At 34.3% G+C, this 22,449-nt stretch overlaps 1 pseudogene; it reads left to right on the top strand.

Moving 5' to 3' along the window:
- The first annotated feature begins 8,549 nt into the window (after positions 1-8,549).
- Positions 8,550-10,657, top strand: LOC111719088 (annotated as a pseudogene).
- The last annotated feature ends 11,792 nt before the right edge of the window (positions 10,658-22,449 follow it).

Below are 22,449 nucleotides of genomic sequence, written 5' to 3'. Positions count from 1 at the left end.
AATAAAAATCTTTTGTAAAATTGGGAAGAAATAATAATTTAGTCTATATATAGAAGTTCTGAGATTGTGACTGAAAGGTAAAGTTAATTCATAGGAAAAGAGATTTTGCTGATTTTATGTGAGTTCAGATTGGGTCTGAACTAATCAAAAAGTTTTATAATTTCTGATATTATTTCAAGGAATTACTCATTACAATAGATTCTTTGAACCTGATATACAGAGAATTTCTAACATGAGCCAGTAGCAAAGAGGCTGAGGGGTAGGGTTTTGGTCAAGATACTATTTACAATCCAGCATCATTTACCCATACCTCATAGAATTTCTTTCTATAAGTTAAATGAGGAGATTGGATTGCATGATCTCTAAAGTCTATGATCTTCCCAATGGTCCTAATTGACTAGATATTCAGCAGTGAGGAATAATTGGCTTGAAAAAAAGAAACCTAGTGTGGGGAAACATTCTGTACTATAATTGGACCTATGTCACTTTGAAACAGTTTTTTGGTATCCACACACATTTGAATAAATGCAATAGCTCAAAGCATTTTAATAATTTCTGTCCCATTCCTAATAAATTGAAACTTAACTCTTATTTGTTTTTATTTCCTCAGATTCACTAATTTGCTCTTTTCCATTCTTAAAGGTCAACTGTCCTATGATCTTTCATCTTTATTTTTCATAGGTCATTTCTATTTCTACCTTTATTTTAGGGTTCTTAAGAATTTTATCACTGTAACCATAGGGACTGAAATTGGTCCTATGATTGTACACTAGGACAAGAAGTTCTCAGTGCACCATTAATGTGCCTGATGCTTTTGGGAAGTAGATTCATTGCTTGTACCCCATAACTGCTCATACACTAAGAAAGGAACCTACATTTTAAGAGTGGGAGAGTAGAATAATTCTGATTAGGAGTCAAACTAGTGGCTCTGACTCTGGAGCAAGGCCTCAGATCCAGTTCCTCAATCTGATCTGAAGCTTATAGCTGAATAGAGGGCAGAGAGTTTATTAGGCTAAGGGTGATCCTGAAGTTGTCACTTTGAATCTGCTGATGATGATTAGGGCAAGCAGCAGTCTACTGTAGCTCCAGGCAGGGGAAAGCCCAAAATGCTCAGATCCAAGGCTAGATTAGGAACTTTTTTTAAACTTTGAATCTCTACTTCTCAATTCCATCTCTCCCCACTTTGAGAAAAACAAAACTTGCCATAAATATGTATAGAGAAGCAAAACAAACTCCCATGTTAGCAAAAGAAACATATTCTGACCTTATCAAGTCTCTTTCTACATATGGGTACCACGATAAATCCTCTGGAATTGTGATTGGTCAAAGTTCCTAAGGCTTTCAGAGTTGTTTGCCTATTGTTGTCTCAATTGTTCAAGAAGAAATATAAGAATTATTTTCATTATTTGAAAGCTATGATCAAAAGAAGAACCTAGGCATCATATTTTAAGGAATCATGAAAGGAAAACTATCCAGGTCTATTAAAAGCAAAGGGCAAACTGAGAATATAAAAATCCTACTAGTCAACTCCTGAAATGAAATCAAAATTAAAGACTCCTAAAATATTATAATCAAGACTCACAATTTCTAGGTTAAAGAAAAAATAAAACAAACAGCAGAAATAAAGACGAGCTCTTAAGCACTTCCTCTTATTGCCTCCAATTGTCAACTTTTCTTAAAAAAAAAAAAAACCTCTCATAATAAATATAGTTCATCAAAATAAATGACTAGATTGGTCATGTCCAAAAATACATCTCTCAGTCAGAATTTCAAGTCTTTCATCTCTCTGGTAGGAGGTAAATGGTACGTTTCTTCAGTTCTCTGGTTTGTAATTTTTTACTGCACTGATCAGAGTTCTAAGGTCTGTTTCAAAAATGTTTTTCTTTATAATGTAGTAGCAACTCTATAAATTGTTCTCTAAGTTCTGCTCATTTCATTCTGCATCAGTTTCTTTAAAAACTATCTCATCATCTTATAGCAAAATAATATTTCATTATATTCATATACTATAATTTATTTAACCATTCCTCAATATGTGGGCATTCTCTTCATTCCCAGTTCTTTGGCACCACAAAAAAAGATGATATAAATATTTTTGAGTATATAAGTATTTTTTTCTTTCCATGATTTCTTTGTGATATCAATCTAATAGTGATATAGTTGGGTGAGAGAAATATGTACATTTTTATTACTTTGGGGCCATTGTTCCAAATATCTTTCCAGAATGATAAGACCAATTCACAATTTCACCAACAATCCATTAATGTGACTTTTCCCAAAACCCTTCCAACATTTGTCATTTTCCTTCATTTTTATCTTTGCCAGTCAGATCACTATGAAGTAAAACCCCAAGTTGCTTTAATTTGAATTTATCTAATTATTAGTAATTTGGGCCGTTTTCAAATGATTGTTGATAGCTTTTATTTCCTCCTTTGAACAGTTAGGTTTATCATTTCAATAGTCTTTGTTTTTTAGTCTGTCAATTTCTTCCCTTGTTTCAAAGATTTTTCTTTTGTTCTTCTTTTGGGTTTTTAAAATTGTTGGTTTTCTAAGTTTCTTTTTTAACTGCACATTCAGTTAATTAATCTTCTCTTTCTCCATTTTCTTAACCTTTAGTATACATAAATGTAGTAATGGTATTGTTTCTCTGGGTATGTGTTGTGTCTGGATTAGCTCTCTGGAGTTACTAGCCTGAGTCCTTGGTCTTAGAAGAGGAGTGAAGAGGCAGGACTCATGTGGATGATCAAACATGTTTGTCACCGTCCCCTGACTTCTCAGTAAGGCTGACAACCCTTAGGGGAGATGAGGAGCCAAACCAGACATCTATTGTCAGTAGATTCCCTCTGGGCTGAAGGGTCGTATACCTCACCCAGAGTTCCCCCACTATCTGCGGCCCTCTGCATGTATGGAATCTTTAAACATAAGGTGATGATGATGATGATGATGATGATGACGACGACGACGACGACGACAGCATGCTGAAGGAGTATATTTAAAACTGCTGCCTTGGACTGAAAAATATTGAAAGGAAATGTCTTCATATTCCTTATTAATGGATACACAATTCCTAACACTTTATAACAACTACTACTACTATTCAATTTTAAAAACACTTTTAACTTTTATAATTTACTTTCTTCATAATGACATTTTTGAATTAGAGAAATAATGGAAGAAGTAGCAGTTTTGATACATGGGACTAACACTATATAATTCAGTTGGAGCGGAGAAAAAGACTTTGGGGAGAGATTTCAGACTATAGTTGCTAGAGGTCATTCCTAGGAAATGGGATGGGAGAGGGATAGAGTAGGACAGAAGGAAGAAGTCAGGATATTAAATGTGGATGGTGAGGTTAGATTATACAACTATATAGTAGCTTCCTAGTTTAATTACTTAGTCTTGCTAACTAGATTCTGAGCTCATTGCTTTTGTTTGTGAAGAAGTATATTGTCATTACATATTGCATTTTAGTACCCCAGAGTAAAGCCTTAGGTACCCGGCTCTAATCTGGAGGAATTAGGAATTAGACTGGAATAGATGAAATGATCTGTTCAGGGACACATAGCTAGTAAGTATCAGAGCTGGGTCTTTTAACTAGTTCTAGTTTTCTTTCCACTAAAATTCAAAGAAAAGATTTATAATTCATTTTTCTTCTTCCATAAATCAATATGCATATATAATCTGGGTAGCTAGGTAGCACAGTGTCCTGGATTTGGAGTCAGAAAGACTCAAATTTCCTGAGTTCAAAAATACCTTCAGACAGTTACTAACTGTATGACCTTGGGCAAGTCACTTAAACCTGTTTCCCTTAGTTTCCTCATCTGTCAAATAAGCTGAAGAAGGATGTGGCAAGCCACTCCAGTATCTTTGCCAAGAAAACATATGGAATGACAAAGAGTCAGGCATGACTGAAATGACTAAAAAAAATCATTTTCTTTCATGTTTTCCAATAAATGTCACATAAACTAGATAAAAGAAACAACTCAAAGGTACCTTTTTGAGTTTATGGAATAATAGAAGGCTCAACTGAAGAAAAAGTATATATAATATTATGATTACTGCATCTAATATTCACCTATTGAAACATAATTTTTCTTGTTTGCTTCCATTTATAATTTAATCAGATAAGTGCTTATTAAGTATTTAGTATGTATAAGTCATTATGACTATTTTGAACATAAATTTGTGAAATTCTCTGTTCTTCAATATCTGCTTTGTAATCATTTTCCTAAATTAATAATATTAAAATGGATAAACAAAAACAGTGACTGCTGCTTAGACTGCCAAAGAACAAGGAAGATTAAAAAGAAAGACACTTTATAAATGACATTCTTGTAATAAATAATAATAGAATTAGCTCCAAGAATTTATTTTGGATACTAGTAAATGATACTGTGTTTTTTATTTTCGAAATGTTTTGACCTTATTTGGATTGGTTCTAACTCTATATTTACAGATTCATTTGAGTAACAAAAGATAAGGGGGAACAGCAACGATAGAATTGCAACTTAAAATCTGAAATATCTTTACTTATTACATCTTCACTTTTTCAGAAAGACAATAAAAGCTGAGCTTATGTGCCCTTTTCCATGATTAGTCTAAATTAATATATTGTTTCATCTTCAATACTACATGCATTAATAAACATATACTTATAAAAGAAAATAAAAAGAACTAAAGACAACTCTCCATGCTTTGTATAAGACAGCCTATGAATTGGTGAAAACCTTTATGTCTGAACATTGTAATACTATTAACCAATTTGTCTGTAAGATACACCAGAAAGCATAGCTAAATCTTAAAAAAAAAATTAATTGCAAATCAGAATCCAATTTAATATTTGCTAAATGCATACTCTATGCAGGACACTGAGGTAGGCAATTATACAAAGATGAAAATAATGGCAGCTAGGTAGCCCAGTGGATAGAGTACTTGGCCTGAAGTCAGGAAAACCTAAATTCTAGCTAGCCTCAGGTAAATATGCAATAAATAAAGACCCCTTTTGCTTTTTTCTCTAGGCAGAGTAATCAACAGAATCATTTCTTCCAGAAAAAGTTTGCTAATAATTGACTATTATATGGATCAACTCATCATCCCTGTGACTTCTAAAATACTACCTTCTCTGTCCTTCATTTTCCTATATGTTATCTTCCCCTTTCAGAATGAAAGCTTCTAGATGACAGGGACTGAGTCACTTTTATATCACATATATATTCTGGGTATGAAACACTTATGGGATGTCCAATTGGAAATGTTTAGCATGTTGTACATATGGGACTGCAATTTAGGAGAAAGATGAGGTCAGGATATATAGATTTAGTGGTCTTCTACATAGAGATAATAGTTGAAACTGATGAAATCAACAAGAAAGTATAGTGAATGAAGAAGAAATAGTATAGGATAAGAGGGAGAAGGATTGATAATTTTATAAAGGAGATTGAGGGGAAGAAAACTAGCATACAGCAGGATTATAAAAACCAGAAAGAAGAGGGCCATTGGCCAACTAAAGAGAGGTCAAGAAAAATGAAAACTGAGAAAAAGTCATTGGCTATGGCAGTAAAGAGATCTTTGGTAACTTTGGAGATAGTTTCATTTGAGTGGTGAAGACAAGAACTAGACAAAATGATTGAGAAATGACTGGAAATTGTGAAAGTAGAGGCAAGACATATGAATGACTTTTTCAAGGAATATGTGAAAGGCAGGAAAGCTAAAAGACAATAATAGGGTTAAACAAAGGTGGTTTGTTTGTTTTATGAATGGGGAAATATGGATATAATAAGAACATCAGAAAAGGAGTTAACAAATAAGAAGAGGTTGGAAGTTGAGGCGAAAGGATTTAATACAAGAGATAAGCAGAGAAAGACGGACAGAATAGCATCACACATATAAATAGAGAAGTTGCTAAATTCTGGAATTCTATGAAAACCATCCCACATACATGATTACTAAAAATATTTTTCTTCTCTGAAGAAAAAACCTGGGGAGAAAGAAATTATGTGGAATAGTAGGAACATGAGTCTGAAGACCTAGATTTAAATTTTGACTCCAACACATACACACTATGTGACTTTGAAGGATCAATCTCTATCAACTTCCATTTTCTTCTCCATAAAATGGGGACAACAATATTATAGCTACTTTTTATAAATATAAAGATCAAAGGAGATAATGCATATAAAGGACCACACAATGTCTTGAAACCCTTAAAATTCTATACAAATTATAGCAATATACTCACATAAGGAAATCCAGGAACAAGAGAAGGAAAATGTGGTGGAGATTATTTGAAGATTAACTAAAGAAGAAATAAACAATACTGTTATGAGACTATATTATAAGCTATTCTCAAAGACTAGTCTTAATGCTTCAATATCTTCTTGAAAAGAAGTCTCTGATGGAGTGCCTTAGGAATCTTCACTTAATCCACTACTGTTTAACCATTTTTATCAATGATCTCAAGTTGGTAAAACCAGTCAGTTAACCCATTCTATAACAAGCTTAAAAATATCTTAACAAATTACAATGCTAAGTTAAACCTTATAAGAAGAAATTGGGATAAATGTCAAGCATTACATTTAAGTAAAAAAAACCTACCAATATACATCCAAGATGGGGAGATGTGGCTAGTTGTTGTTTATTCTTCATATTCTCAAAGAGAATCATGACATCAGGGAGGTGATGGCGTGACATGCAAGCGAATTGGATCAAGATACAAATCAAGATTTATATAATAGAAAAGATCTAGGAATTCTTTTGAATGCTGTGCCCTATGGCAAGTAGGAAAGCTAATACATTCTTAGACTACATTAAGAAAGGAATCATGCCTAGAATCGGAAAGGTAATCCCTTTGCAGTAATCTGGTCAAACCATATGTGCTCTATTGTTTTCCATTCTGGATACCACATTTTAGGAAGACTTTGATATAGAAGTAGAAATATCAATACTGAATAAAATACTAGATTTAGAATTGGTAAAGCCTAGCTTCAAATTCTGTTTCTTGCATTTGTTAGCTATATGCTCCAGGTAAGTTACTTAATATCTATGTGCCTCAAGGTAATGCCATAGGACTTATTTATTAAGTAAATGATGAATTACAAAGTGCTACAATAGAGAAAATATCAACACTCAGAGTTCTGAAACCAGAAGATATCAGAGTTCTTGGGATATTTGGAGACTTAGTATTTTTATGCTCATGATAAACATTTGCAGAAAGTTGACCACATAAATTATTGCACTATAAATTACACATTAGTATATGATGCAGAGATTGAAGTTTTAGAAAAATTCTGTGAAGACCTTGGTAAGACCCTTGAAATTAAATCAGCATGTGCACTGATATTTGGTGACTTAAGTGCAAAGGTGGGGAGGGAAGTGGTTTCCAAAAAATATTGGAAAACATAGTTCCTAAATAAGAAAAAAAGAGGCCAAAATTTCTTAGAATAAATATTAATCCTATGGCTATGTAGCATGCATACTTTCTTCCAGAAAATAGTTGTAGGCTTTGGAGATAGAGAACAGCAAAAAATCATAACCAAAAATGAAACTGATTATATTTTAGTATAGAAAAATTATAGGTTCCTGATGTGAGTCATTTCTGAAATCAATGGATATTCTGACCGGATAGAGTCAGAACACTGAGGTATTAAAGTAAAATATAATAGCAAACTAGAAGGAAGACTATATTGATGAGGTATACAATTGAAGAACTTCAACCTGACCTATTTAAACAAATTATTTACATGGAAATGAGGAATAGAGAAAAGAAATACCAACACAATTACCATTGCCTAAGAAATTTTTAGAGTAAATCAGTTAACACAATAGGGAAACGAAAAGTACTTAGAAACCATCTTTGTCAGAAAATACTTGATTTCCTAGAAAAATGGAGCGTTGTGGCAGCTAAAATGAAGTCATTTTAGTATATAAATTCATTTGTAAAATTCAAGAGATGGTAGTAGAAGTTATATTCAGTAACATCTAATAAAACAGAAAGAAGTAGGAGACAGGATCTGGAAGGCAACTAAATTTGGCGAAATTATTTAGCCACTTTAAATTATCACAGATGCATTTTTAGGATGAAAAGTCAAAGAAAAAAGCAGAGTCATAAAAACCTTTCCAATTTATTTTTTTAAACTCTTTTCTCTATCAATTATAATATAGCCTCTAATATTTGGGAATCTAACATCATGTTTTCCATGGACATATATAGAAATAGAAATAAAGTAAAAATAGAAAAAAAATCAAGACTAGACTAAGGATAAATAAAAGAAATCAGTCCTTCAGGCAAGAAAGTTTTGGGAATCAAATTTTTTCAAGGATCAATTACCAAGATTTTTTTGGGGGGGAACCACAGATATTATCATTTTTATATAAAGGTTACTAAGACTATAAATAACTGTCAATTCATATGTCTATTTTTTCATCTTTTCAGCATTTTAATGATAAATAATTAAAAATACATGTAGAGTATCTTTAAAGAAAGTATGAAACAGGAAAAAGCAGCTTTTAGCAAAAGATATTCTACAGCAAATATCTTTACAGTGACATAGATGATTAAAAGGTATGGCTAATGCAAGATTCCCATTATATTTATTATGCATTGTCTGTTTTTAAAAAAGCATTTGACTCAGTAGTGCAAAACTGCATGCATATGTAATCATCATACAAGATTCTTCAAGAAAAATAACAGAAAGGAAAAAGCTCTCAGAGTCTGTGGATCTGCTTGGTCATGGAAGTGCAAAATAGCTGATAGCAAGAGTCTTCCAAAAATATTTTTCCAAATCCAAACTTGTTGGAATCTTTACAAAGTGTTAAGCCATTAGAATTGATAGAGACAATAATTATCTAATTTAGCATGGTTCAATATGATTGATTTGATCTTAGAAGGAGATATTTTGGGCCAGAACTTGAAACAAGGTACTAAGTACAACTGATAGAAGAAATAGTTAAGTACTCATTGGAGTTCACATGTTTGGGAGATTTCAGGGTTTAGAAAGAGATATCTGAATTCACACCTCCCTTGAAGCTCTTAGGGCCAGAGAGCATGCTGGGAGATATCCCACAATCCCACTCTCGGAGAAATAGCATAAATACAGCTCCAGTGAGCCACCCGAAAGAGTGATTTTGGGAACATTCCCAGGGGTCGGAGAGGAGCACTCTGCAAGGAAGCCCACAAGCCCTATCTTCGAGGCAAGAGAGATTCATTGTATCTTCTATCTTAGTGCTGGTTGGAGTCAGAAGGACAAACCTTTGCATTTGGAGACATTCGGGTGGAGCTCTTAGAACCAAGCTGAGAGATAGGTCTCTGAGCTAACCCGGCTATATTGAAGGACACAATAAAAGATCTGAACTTTTATCACCTGGCTGTGTTTTGGAAAAAGAACACCAACACAAATTCTGGAGATTTTCTTGCACAACATATTCTTGAGAACCCTACAAAATGTATACGGGATTCTGCTGGACCATTTTGACATGATATCAGAGCATGTTAAAATCATGTATTCACACATAATGGAAGGCCTCTTACCATGTTGTAACTTGTTTATTTATATGGAGTCTTTTCTAGATATCTGCTGAGTAAATGATTTTGAATTTGCTGATTTTGTATCCAAAAGGAAAATATTCTTGTTAAGTTTTTAAGTGACATTATCAACTTCATTTCAGAAAATCACATTGAGAAATATACACGAAACATTTATGGCAACACAAATTCTTCAAGGACAAAATGCAGAAGCTACATGTAGCAAAACAGGAAGCATTGATAAAATTGGAGAAACTTAATTCTGTCCCAGTAAAAGAACCAACGAAATTCAAAGAACTCTTAGCAGACACTCAGAATAGCAAAAAATGAATAGGCTTAATAAAAAGCAAACAAACAAATGAGTAGCAATGATAAAAAAGGAATTTCCTAGAAGTTAACCTTGCTGATACCACTAAAAATTTGAACGAATTAAAATCGTCACTAGTTACTTTGAAAGAACAAGGAAGTATGAAAAAAATTGTGGATCCTGCAGAGAAGTTAAAAAATGATAAAAAGAAAATGAAATAGTGTAGAAACTCAAAACTCCAAAGATTGAAGTGACTGAAAAATATAAAGCATTTTGAGATAAACTGAGTATATACCTTCATTCCAAATGGAGCTACAATTATACCAAAAGAAAATATGAGAACTTGCAGAGAGCATTGGCAAAGTAATGAGTATCTTGAAAGAGAAGCAATACCTGAAGGATCAGATTGAAAGTGCTCAGAGAAAATTAAAGATAACTGACAACTGAAGAAACCTCATTGGAAAAACCATTGGAAAGAGAAGCTTGCCACAACCCAACTAAAGATAAATAAATAAGAAACATGAGAAATGTCAAGCAATATAAATGCTTAGTGCTGAGGAATGTAATAAACTTCAAGAGAAGAGAGGAGCTGTATGCGAACAGGTGACAACGTTTAATCTTGATGTCCAAAGAACCAGAATTGAAATATAACAGCTCAAAGATGTCACTGAAAATGAGAAACTAAAATTCCAGGAAATCTCCCTCACCTTGAAAAGTACTGCGGAGAAATACCATGAAGCCATGGAAAAAGGCAGCAGAGGAAGGGCAAAGTTAGAATGGTTGAAAAAGCTGCTGAGCTAAAAGGAAAGAAGTTTATAATTTATACTTAGCTGAATTGCTTCATTTTATTTGTTCAGAGCTTATATAAATGTGAGAAAATTCATAGTTTTGAGAAAGGGACTAATCAAGTAAAACTGAGTATTAGGATAAACAGACTAGAGCTTTCTGGAAGGAAATTAAAACATGCTTTGATACATAATGATCTTTCTGAAATCATAATATGTTTTAAAACTTTTTACAGAAATAACTTGTCAATAAACTAAATTTCCTTGAGCTAAAAAAAGAGAAAGATAACAGAGATAACTTTTCTCATTTAACCCTCTGATTAAAACAAAACAGGGAGATAAATCTAACAAAGGTGTTTGCCATTCAAATCAAAGGGAGTAACCCTAGAAGATATTAAGATTGCTCCTGTTTATTTATGACATTGTGCTGTTTTCATTAAGTTCCAGAACACTAAAAAGCTTCCACTCAAAGTCACTCAAGAGGACCTTGTACAACATACACACCAAACAAATGTATTTAAAAATGCTTATTGTCTAGATTATGATATGGAGTTGGATGGGCAAACTATAGCACTGGTCTACTGCTAAATATATATTGGACACACTGAGAATAGACATTGAATTGGGCCAAGACTTGAATAAAATGAAGACAGTGAGCTGGCTTGGCTTTGGGAAATTTTTTGTTGCTTTTAATGCTTATCCCTGAAACAAAGACCCATTTTTAAAAAAATCAATATACTGTAGTGACACCGCCTAGACTATAAATCATGGAATACCATAGTTGTTGAAGAATTAAAGTTATAAGCTAATCAAATGGAAAAGAAGAGCTGCATGATAGGCACTGAGTGGATTATAAAATGTTACCAGTGAAGAATTGTGAAAAAATGGCTTCAGTGATTTCATGAGAGAGATGCATAACAACACCAGGAAAACTAATGAGTAGTCCATGTGCTCCATCATCATCCACATAATGTCAAGAGATAGAATCCCTGTAGAGGATTTATGAGAGAATAGAGGTAAAGCAGTATAGGATACAATATGGAACAAAAATGCCTAGTAGGATACTAAAAAGACATGAGTAGGGAGATAGTAAGACAGTATCTAGGTACATGGCTTCTATGAATTTAAAACACCTGCCCAGCAGATATAGATACAGATATAGAAAGAACCTAATTGCTGAACCTGTTAGTTAATTGTTGAAATTGATAGGATAAGAGATTTAGAGTTGAAAGGGATATTAGAGACTAATTCATTTATTTTATGGATTAGAAAACTGAGGAGGCCCAGAGCCTTTCCCATGCTCATATAAAGAGTAAACTATAAACGCAATATTTGAGCCCTGGTCCAGTGACTTCATAGTCAATGTTCTTTACACTGATTTTGGAATAAAGAGATGTTGCTGAACTAGAGAAGGGTAAGTTTTTTGATTTTTTTAAGGAAGAGAATAGTCTGCAAACTACAGGCCACTGAGCTTGTTTTTGTTTCCTAGTATAATCTCCTTTCCTTATCTCTTTTCCCTCTCTTTCCCTCCTACATCTTCCTTACTTCCCCCATCATTTCCCCTCGTCTTTTTCTTTCTCTGTCTCTTTCTCCCCTGTGTCTCTTTCCTTCCCCTCTTCCTCCATATTTCAGCTTTCTCCTCCCTTTAGGATGAAAGAGATTATCCTTTCAGATAACAATCACAGCTCTTTCAGTCCTTGAATTAGGGCAAACTTTGGATTTCCATTCCAATACACTTTCTTCCATTTCCAGTGTCTATTTCAACTCATTTTCACCTTCAAAAGGATGCTATACTAGCAAAATTCTACCATTAATGGGATAGTTTGGAGAAAATCTACATTTACAAAGAGAAGCAACTGAAAGTGTGTAGAGTTTCTTGCAGACTAACCTCATTTCCTTTATTTTTTTTTCTCTATGACAAGGTTACCATCCTGGTAGATACAGAAGACTCTACACATTGTCTACCTAATTTTTAGCAAAATATTTGGCAATCTCTCATGTTATCCTATTGGACAACATGGAAAGACAGATTAGATGACAATAATTGTTATAGATGAGATTTCTATCATGCTTTAAATTTTGCAAATTACCTTTGCATAAGTTATCTAGCTTTGCCTAGAATCTTACTAGCTACAAGTAACTTAATTTTTGAACCCATTTCCTCATCTTTATAATGGAAAAATCTTTTCAGTGTTGATGTGAGGAAAGCACTACCTAAACGTTATAGCAATCTGATAAGTATGCTTTTTGAAACATAAACTTTTCCCTCTATAGATAAGGGAAACCAAGATCAGCCTGGTCAATTGACTTGGTCGTGGTCACATAGGAAGTATCAGATACAGGATACTCCTGATTCTATCACTTTATAACACACCATGCTGCCTGTCTAGCATAATTAGGTAGATTAGGAACTAGGAGAATTACTAAACCCAAGCAGCATGAGCAATGTGGGACAGTAGCTATCTTCAAGTATTTGAAGAGCTGACTGTCCTGTGAGAGAAGTATTAGGTTTGTTCTGCTTGGCCCCAGAAGACAAAATTAAAAGGAATTTGTAGAAGCTGCTCAGAGGCAGAAGTACATTTGATAAAAGGAAAAAAAAACTTATCAATAATTAGAAAAGGACTCATGCGCACAAAAATATTCATAGCTTTACTGTAGCAAATGACTGAAAACAAAGTGGGAACTCATCAATTAGTGAATACCAGTTGATGCACGGATGTGATAGAATGTTATTGGTCATTAAGTAGAGACAAAGATGAAGGATTCAGAGAAACCTGGGAAAATCTGCATGAACTGATGCGAAGAAAATTGAAAAACAGGAGAATGCTTTCCATCGTGACCATAGTAATGTTAAACACAATTTTGAAAGACTTCATATTTATGATTAATATGAAGACAAATAAATTAACTGATAGTGATAAAGAAAAAAAGAATCTGCCCACTAGCACCATTACTATTCAATATTGTATTAGAAATGCTAGCTTTGGCAATGAGATAAAAAAAGAGATTAAAAGAATTAGAGTAGGTAATGAGGAAACCAAATTATCACCCTTTGCAGATCTGATGGTATACTTAGAGAACCCCAGAGAATCAACTAAAAATCTATTAGAAATAATCCACAATTTTAGCAAAATTGCAGGATACAAAATAAATCCACATAAATCCTCAGCATTTTTATACATCACCAACAAAATCCAACAGCAAGAGATACAAAGAGAAATTCCATTTAAAATAAATGCCGATAGTATAAAATATTTGGGAATCTATCTGCCAAGGGAAAATTAGGAACTATATGAGCAAAACTACAAAACATTTTCCACACAAATAAAGTCAAATCTAAACAACTGGAAAGTGTTCTTGGAGGTCAAGAGAATAAAGATGACAATACTACTTAAACTAATCTGTTTATTCAATGCTATACCAATCAAACTCCCAAAAAACTATTTTACTTACCTAGAAAAAATAACAACAAAATTCATCTGGCAGAAAAGGTCAAGAGCTTCAAGGGAACTAATGGAAAAAAAAATCCAAAGAAGGTGACCTAACTGTACCTGATCAAAAACTATATTATAAAGCAGCAGTCACCAAAACCATTTGGTATTGGCTAAGAAATAGACTCGCTGATCAGTGAAATAGGTTAGGTTCATAAGACAAAATAATCAATAACTATAGCAATCTAGTGTTTGAAAAACCCAAGACCCCAGTTTTTGGGATAAGAATTCACTATTTGACAAAAACCGCTGGGAAAATTGCAAACTAGTATGGCAGAAACTAGGCATTGACCCACACTTAACACCATACACCAAGATAAGGTCAAAATGAGTTCATGACCTAGGCATAAAGAATGAGATTATAAATAAATTAGAAGAACATAGGATAGTTTACCTCTCAGACCTGTGGAAGAGGAAGGAATTTGTGACCAAAGAAGAACTAGAGATCATTACAGATCATAAAATAGAAATTTTTGATTATATTAAGTTAAAAAGGTTTTGTACAAACAAAACTAATGCAGACAAGATTATAAGGGAAGCAATAAACTGGGAAAACATTTTTATAGTCAAAGGTTCTGATAAAAGCCTCATTTCCAAAATATATAGAGAAATGACTCAAATTTATAAGAAATCAAGCCATTCTCCAATTGATAAATGATCAAAGGATATGAACAGACAATTTTCAGATGAAGAAATTGAAACTATTTCTAGTCATATGAAAGTGTTCCAAATCACTAATGATCAGAGAAATGCAAATTAAGACAACTCTGAGATACCACTATCCACTGTCAGATTGGCTAAGATGACAGGAAAAGATAATGATAAATGTTGGAGGGGACGTGGGAAAACTGGGACACTGATGCATTGTTGGTGGAATAGTGAACGAATCCAGCAATTCTGGAGAGCAATCTGGAATTGTGCCCCAAAAGTTATCAAACTGTGCATACCCTTTGATCCAGCAGTGTTACTACTGGGCTTATACCCCAAAGAGATACAAAAGAAGGGAAAGGGACCTATATGTGCCAAAATGTTTGTGGCAGCCCTGTTTGTAGGGACTAGAAACTGGAAAATGAATGCATGCCCATCAATTGGAAAATGGTTGAGTAAATTTGGTATGTGAATGTTATGGAATATTATTGTTCTGTAAGAAATGACCAGCAGGATGATTTCAGAAAGTCTTAGAGAGACTTACATGAACTGATGCTAAGTGAAATGAGCAGAACCAGGAGATCATTATACACTTCAACAATAAGACTATACGATGATCAATTCTGACAGATGTGGCTCTCTTCAACAATGAGATGATTCCGATCAGTTCCAATTGTTCAATAATTAAGAAAACCAGCTACACCCAGGGAAAGAACTATGGGAAATGAGTGTGGATCACAACATAACATTTCCATTCTTTCTGTTATTGTTTGCTTGCATTTTTGTTTTCCTTATTAGGTTTTTTTACCTTCTTTCTAGATATGATTTTTCTTGTATAACAAGATAACTGTATAAATATGCATATATATATTGTATTTAACATATACTTTAACATATTTAACATGTATTGGACTACCTGCCATCTAGAGGAGGGAGAGGGGAGAAGGAGGGTTAAAGTTAGAACAGAAGGTTTTGCAAGGGTTAATGTTGAAAAATTACCCATGCATATGTTTTGTAAAAAAAAAAAAAAAAAAAAAAAGCTGTAACTAAAAAAAAAAAGAAAAAAAGAATCTCAATAAAACATTAAAAATACATGGCAGAAAAAAATTACATAAACAAAGCAATTTTGCTATTACATTGTTAAATTTAATATGCCTTTAAAACTTATGCACAATAAGTATACAGATCCACATATAATCTTTCTTTTTTAATTCTTTGTATATTGAAAAGTTTGTATTTGTTAATTATTAAGTCCATAATTTTTTAAAAGGATTAGCTACCTTAGAAAATTGTAATTTCCTCCTACCAGCAAAAGCTTGGTTAAATAACCACTTGTTGAAGATATTGAAAAGGATTGTAAACTCCTTGAGAACAGACATTAGTCTTTATGTTCCCAGTATCTGTCACAGATTATGGCACATAGTAGATGCTTAATAGATTCTTGTTTATTAACTGATCAATTCTAGTTCAGTTATGTTTTGTGAGATTAATTTATGATTTTGTGAATGAATGACCAGGGGGAATGTCTATATAAATTCTCATCCTCTCTCCAAGACCACTATCTCTTGGGATTTTCATGTTTTCTTCAATTAATCAGCAAGTATTTATTAAACACTTAATATCTTCCATGAACCTTGGTAGGTCCTAGGAATAAAAAATATAAATTGTAGTTCTAATAAATGAACATATCCCAATAGTTTATTCAGCTGACATCTCTACATATAGCATATACAAGAGAGATGGCTTCCTGAAGAACTGTGATGATCTTTAAGGGAAATGCCTTAGACAGACTATAAATAAGCTTGGACATTCAGTAACTACTTCTAATTGGCTAGCTATTTGGTTGAGAGCAGCCCTTTTCAATTGGTTGTATAATTGGAACTGTCAGAGCTTTTTAAAAGGCAAGAATAAGTTTTGGCTTTTTCATCACTACATTCCTGTGGAGAGGAGAAAGATGATTTTTTTTTCAGTCTTAGCATCTGATGCAAGACTATGTTTTAAGGTAAAAGTCTTGAGGCCTTCTTCCCTGAGAGGCCATATGGCTTTCAAAAAAGGGGACTTTGTTGGACTTTTAATTCTTTCTTTTCCATTTTAGGTACATTCAGTGGAGTTTCTACTTTGATTGGAAGAGCAAGCCACAAGAATCTGAGGATTGGAATCCAGATTGGGTGTTACAGCAAGCCTAGTATTAATAGCACAAGAAAGAAGGAGTGATCTTTAGAACTGCCAATCAGAGGAACTCATCAAACTTTTGACCATAAACTTGGTAGGACCAATGGAAAATGGGAAATGAGCTAGATTGGGAATGTAGCTTCTTTAAGATCTAGAGAAAAACCATAAGTGACTTATAGCTGAGGATGTTCTTGCTTCTGCTTCCTGGCAGGTGAAGGAAAGGGAATTCTTTATTGGGGTCAGAGAATGTTCCAAAATTTGAAAGTTAGAAGAGGCCATCAAGTCCAAGTCATATTTGGAAAGAATTCCCTCCTCTAGCATCTTGGACAAGTTGCCTTTTGACCTCTGCATAAAAACTTCCAGTGAGGGGAGTCCAGCACCTCCCCAGATAGCACATTCCACTTTGATATAACTCATTATTAGAACATTTTCCCCCATACAGTACTTAGATTTCTCTCTTACAATGTCCACTCATTCCTCCAACTGCTGCTCTGGGGCCAAAATGATGCGTTCCTGGCATCCTGTTAGTTGCAGTGTTTTGGTGGGAAAATGTACTTTTGGTTCCAAGCAACCAATTTACAAATTAACTTTTGGAGCATTAAAAAGAGAGTTGGATTTGAAATCAAAGGATCATACATTTAGTGCTTTAAAAAGAACGTTGGAGGCTAAGTGGGTTTAAATATATTTTATCTCTCTAGTCTTCAGTGTCCTCATGTACAAAATAAGGAGTTCATATTAGATAATCTCTAAGATCTCCTTCTATTCTGAATCTATGATTTTGTGAACTTTACAATTTCTACTGTGATCCTATGAGCCTATTATTAAGTTAGCCTGAATGACCAAATACAGACTTACCCCTAAACCATTCTGGAGTACCTCAGTGTAGCGTGATTATCACTCAACAAAAATTTTATCTCATCCAGTTTGCAAGCAGATACTAGTCTTCAAAGGGAACTGGAAGGTGAGAATTGTTTGCTCACCCACCAAATAGCAACAGATTATTATCACCCCAGAAAGCATTACTGCTCTGTAAGAGCAAAGTTCAGAAACACTTGAACTCCAGACCTTTAAAAGTTGCTATTCTAGATTAAATATCTGACCCCTTAAGGGGAAAAATCTTTGGAAGGGTGCTAAAGCAAACCAAGTTAGAGATCCAAACCCTCCACAGGAATGAAAGAAACTCTGGATCTCTCCATCTCTCAACAAGTATTTAAAAGCAAACCAGCCTGTCCTCCAACAAATCATTCTTCCCAAATGGCTAGGAGTACTTCTACTAGGGAGTGAAGAAATTCTGTGAAATTCTACAATCCTTTAATCCATTTAGGAATCCCTTCCCCCAACCAAATTAAAAGAAATGGACTTTTGTCATGAAAACTGTAACTCTGCTCTTGCAGCCTTGTACAGCCTAAGAAGAACAGAATCCAAGATTCCTGGTATTCTTTAGACAGAAAACAAAACAACCTGTACCACAATTTCTAAAATGCCAACCTTGTTAGCTAGGGTCTCTCTTCAAATTATCACCCTTCCACTCCCATGCAGGGGGAACACCCTTAAATAATACCTTAGCCTACCTTCCTTATCCCTTCTTCATTCTCCCTAATACCTTCACTCTTCAGTCTATTCTTCCATTTTCTTTTAAAAACTATAATCACTAACGGACAAGAGTAGTATTTATAATATCTCCCCCCCAGTGGCCCACTCTTCATTCTAATATAGATATTTACCAGATTCTTGTTGGAAAATTCTCTAGTATTAAAGACAGACATTTTTATAGCCTGCAAACCATTTCATATACATTATGTGTTTTGTTCCTCACAATTACCTCAAGAGATAGGTATTATACATGGGGAGACAAAGGTCAAATAAGTTGTACAGGTTTACATTTCCACCAATTGTCAGCAGTGCAATTCAATCCATATCTCTTCTGATTTCAAGGCCATAATTCCTTTCCTTAACCCACAACTCCAAGTCACAATTTTAAGAAATTAAATGTAAATGATTAACAACTTATTTTTATCCAGTTCCAAATATGAAGCCTATTTTGATAGGAACATGATATGATAATTTCACTATTTCTTAAAACATCTTCAGCAAATATTATAGTTTAAATGATTATTACAAATCCTAAAGCAAAAAGAAAAAAAATTGAATTGCTGAAAAAAGTGTAATCACAGACAAAAATAGCATGAGAATACTGTTCCCCTGATTGATGAACAGACTCCCATGTAGATGAATTAGTCTTGAATTTGAATTTTATTTCAGTCTAATATAAAAATTTCAATGATCTGCTTCTATAAATCCCAATAAGTTTAAAAGTTTTCATCATGCAATTTGGAAAAAAAAGACAGGCTTTTTTTTTCTCAATAATAAGAAATCTAATAGGATCCTTTTACATTCTTTTTTTTTAATTTCAGAAATAAATCCTTTAAAAACATCGTAATAGTGCCCTTTCAGTTCACAGCATAGTTTAGATAATTTATCAAGTAAACTGAGTCATAGAAGAATTGTGTGGCTCACAGTTATACAAGAAGTCAGCAGCAGACTCAGAAGATAGTCTTACGGATTTCCTGGTGCCTAGCTCACAATGTAGTTCCAGCCTTTAGCTTTAGACAGTAATTAGAGTGATGGGGGGGGGGGGAAGAGAAATAATGTAAATCAAATTACAGTTTTGCCTGTGCATCATAAAAGATAGTCTATTTGCTATGTTTCTTCATATACTCTAAATGTGAATTCTTGTTCTCAAGATTACTGGTATACTTTGTTCCTCTGTTAAAAAAAAAAAAAAAAAAAAGCTTTATGCACCACCCCCAACCCCCAACCCCAAATGAGGCTTTCACCTGCTACTAATTTTCTTCCTGGTTACAAAGGCTTTTGTTTGTTTGAACAAAGAGAAATAGGAGCTATTAGTAGCTGTTTACATTATAAGAATGAGGGCACAGATGGGGGAGGGAAAGAAACCTACATTAATGAGCAAGGGAACGTTGATTATTGTGAAATTGCAACCACTTAAAAAAGATGGATGAATTTTGATTATCTTTGCATGCAATTCAGAGCTACTATTATTTCTTAGCAATTCCAAAAACCCTATGACATACCTGAAGCTGTTAGAGTTCTCACTCAAAGGAAAAAAGTCCCTGCCCTGCATCATAATATTTAGGTTAGATGTGGGTGCCATGTTAAGTCAGCTATTAAACACTCCAGAAATTCAAGAACAGGCCATCCAATAGTGCTACTATCTTGTTCTAAATCTCTTGATCTGAATTAAAAATACACTATCATGTTCTTCCATTTTCAGGACTCTGCCCTCATGGTAAATAAATCATGAGAAGGTATGTGTTTTTATAGTATGTAAATATAACAGGTATTCTATTATCAGCACCCAGCACAGACAATATTTGTCGAATAAACTAATAAATGAATGAATTGCACCTCTCCTAAACATGTTTCCAATAGGTTTCTGAAATCATTCTTTTCACCCCAGTGACTCCAAAGACTGCTTCAAGTATTGTGTGGAGATGACCTGGAGCTGAAAAGTTTGCAGTCCTTGTAGATTTTTTTTCCTTCATCCCCTTCCTTTCTTAAGAAGCCAAGGAATTAAGCAGGGAAGTCACAGTCTAGAACATTTTTGATTAAGGAAAATAAAGTAAACGGTATGAATAGAAAAAGATTAAATCATGTGACAGGCTTTCCACTGCTTCCCAAATCGGCTTCTACTTGCTGCCACCCACTAATTTGTCAATAGATTGCATCATGTGCCTGTTTCAAACCCAGAGGACAAGTTACACTAGTATGGCTATTTTTTTTTTTAATCTTTAGAGAATGAGAGGAAAATGAGGTTAATGTGTGTGTCTATATGTACATATGTATTAGACAAAACTCTGGCTTTTCATGTTATTGTTTTAAACTTAGCATATTATGATAGTGCTAAAGGAAGACATGATTTGTTAGCCAGGGGTTATTTATATGGTTCACTGAAACAGCAAGGGGAGGGGGGGAAGGAGGAAAGGCTTGTTAGACTAATTCAGCTCACGTGGGAATCGGTGTTTACCATCTAACAGCTCTCGTGGAAATACACAAAATTTTCAAAGTAGAAAAAAATAATAACGAACACTGAATTAAAGAAGCAGCTCTTTTCTGTACTCTTGAATAGAGGGGGGGAAATCTACATTTCAAAGGAATATTTTCTTACATATGGAAATACTTATTTTCTAGCTACTGAAGATCTGCCAGGGAGTATTAAGGAATATCATGTTTAGAGCTTCAGAAGCAAATTGCTTCTGCATACATTGGGTTGAGTTCCTGGGCTCTGTGGTGCTTTTTACGGATTTGTCACAACTTTGGTAGTTGGTTCAGGGCTAGGTTTTTGGTTTTTTTTTTTTTTTAATCATCTTCCAAACTCCAGAAGGCAGTATATCTATCTGTTCTGGGGCACTGATGTTTAATATTGAATATTTATTGTTTAATTATTGAGCGTCTACAATGAGCCAGGCACTGGCAGGATGCAGGGGAAAAAAAAAATAGATGTGGCTACAATCCATTTCCATCCTATTAAAGCCTCCAGGAAACAGGTTTGAGAGATTAGGTGTAAAATGACCAGGGTGAGAAGGCGCCTTTAAGAATGAGTTTCAGAAGCAGTGGATTAGTTTAAGACCTTCTACTACCCTGAACAGGGCAACACCTTAAACTGAAAGGGACAGAAAGTCACTTAAATCGCTAGGCGCATGGAATCACCAAAAGAGAAAGAAGGTTCCCATGACGTTCAGCTGCAATACAAGGACTTAGTGTTTCCCTCTCTTTTTTTTCTTTTTTGAAAAAGAACACCACACATACATATACATATATATGCATTTATATATATATATATATATATATATATAACCCTTAAAACTGCCAAAAATATTCTACTTTGAGTAACAAGTTCTGTGAAGGCTGAAGCCATTTTCTAAACTTTTGCCAGCAGGAGCTCAAGAATAAGTTGAGATGAGAGGTAATCACAAGGTAACCCCTCCTTGCGTTTTATTGCTAAATAACTCCTTACCACCGGGTTTGGGGAGGTGTCTGCCCACGCCAGGCTAAACGTACTTGCGTTTAATTAAAGGCGAATAAAGGAAAAGAAAGCTGCTACTGGTTTTGCCAAATGCCTTCCAGGAAATCTTAGCAAGATAAGGAAATATAAGGGCGGTGGGCCGAGACCAGCCAGCAAGCGGCGCTCCTGCTCCCGCAGCAAAGAGGAAGCAACTACTTGCGATTCTGTTTCGGTTGTAGTTGTTAGGATGGAAAAGGAGGAGGGGGGGTGAAGAGAGGGAGGAGGGGCGGGGGAGGGGGGAGGGGCTGCGGCTTGGAAGAGGGAGAAGTCTGAGTTATGGGGATTGATGGGGAGAAGATGGTGCAAATGCTTTGGGGAAAATGGGCCTCAAAGACTAAAACAACATATAAAGGGTTGACAGTTGAAAGCCCAAAGTTCTCCTTTGTCAGGTCTTTTCAAAGACTACTACTTCTGGTGTGTACAGAAGGATATTTTCAGTG

The sequence above is a fragment of the Sarcophilus harrisii genome, chromosome 1, assembly GCF_902635505.1.
Source record: "Sarcophilus harrisii chromosome 1, mSarHar1.11, whole genome shotgun sequence".
NCBI lineage: Eukaryota > Metazoa > Chordata > Mammalia > Dasyuromorphia > Dasyuridae > Sarcophilus > Sarcophilus harrisii.
Note: the sequence above shows the minus strand (reverse complement) of the source record. Positions and strands in the feature narration are given on the sequence as shown.